The following is a 1,235-nucleotide window of genomic DNA, read 5'->3' as shown; positions in this document are numbered from 1 at the left end:
TACGTGAGTTCCAGGTCCTGACATGGGGCTTAAATCCACCACTTTCTGATTTCCAAGGTAAGAGTACTTCTAACTGAGCAATGCTGGCACAGTGTACATTCGTGTATCTCAGCTACATACCCTATCAGCATGGTCCAACCTGAGACCATTTCCAGCATTCCAACTTCCGCTGCCTCCCTGGTGAATATCCTCCTGTGGCATCCGCAGAAGTCGGCGATTGGGAGGACGCAGTGTAGTGAATGGAAATAACACAGGCCATTGCTGCAGCCTGTCAGGAAGGCAAGCGAGTCTCTTACCAACCACGTCTTTAGTGACGGCTGGCCCCCTGCCGCTGCAGATAAGTGACCTGCGTGGCTGACTGGGAGAGAGGATTGAGAGCGGAAGGAGGGAGGGGAAGGGGATTTGGGGAAAGAGGCGGAGAGTGTGTGGGTGGCAGGAGTGAATCTGAGGGAGAGGGGGAAGAGAAAGATACAAGAGATTGAGAGAAAATTTGAGAGGGGATAGAGGGAGTTTGTGTGGGAGAGAGGGGGAGTGAGAGAGAGTAATTGAGAGAGGAAAAGAGTATGTGAGAGGAGAGGGAGAGAGAGCATGAGGGAGAGGGAGAGAAAAACAAAAAGAGAGCAGAGAGAGAGGAGAATTGAGGGCAGTGTTTTATGGTTCACTGTCAAGACAGACGATCGGAAGTTCCCTCGGCCACCATGAGGAGAACCGAGGACAAACACCAAATGACGTGCCGTAGAGTTTCCTCACAGGAAGCTCCCTCTTTCCCCAGTGAAAAACTTCTCTATGTCCTTCATTCCAACCCTCCCTCACTACTTCTGCAACCTCCCGCCCCAGCAGAGCAAACACCAGCTTGCTTCATGTACGCCCAACCTATCTGCCCCACCATTGCCATTTTGCGCCCGCTCTCTGGAAGTCCTTTCCTGGAGTCCCTCTCACTCCCTCCCTCCCTCATCTCTTTCAAGGCAGGTCAAGACCTGACTCGTCGACCAGGCTTTCGGTCATCTTTTACCCTCCTCATCCCACCCTCCCTCGGTTCCCAACCCCAGCTCAGGTGCCCAGACGACAGTATCAAGAGGTCCTTTCAACATGAAAAAGGTGCAGTGTAAATGTGATGTTTCTGAAGGGAAACACAAAATATTGCTTAAACAACCCCCTAGACATTTCTCAAATAGGGAATCCAGCCAAACTGCTGGACCACCCTACTCGAAACAATTAGTGAAAAACACAGTGAA

This window comes from Callorhinchus milii, unplaced genomic scaffold (genome assembly GCF_018977255.1).
Source record: "Callorhinchus milii isolate IMCB2004 unplaced genomic scaffold, IMCB_Cmil_1.0 Scaffold1, whole genome shotgun sequence".
Lineage (NCBI taxonomy): Eukaryota > Metazoa > Chordata > Chondrichthyes > Chimaeriformes > Callorhinchidae > Callorhinchus > Callorhinchus milii.
This window is presented reverse-complemented; position numbering follows the sequence as displayed.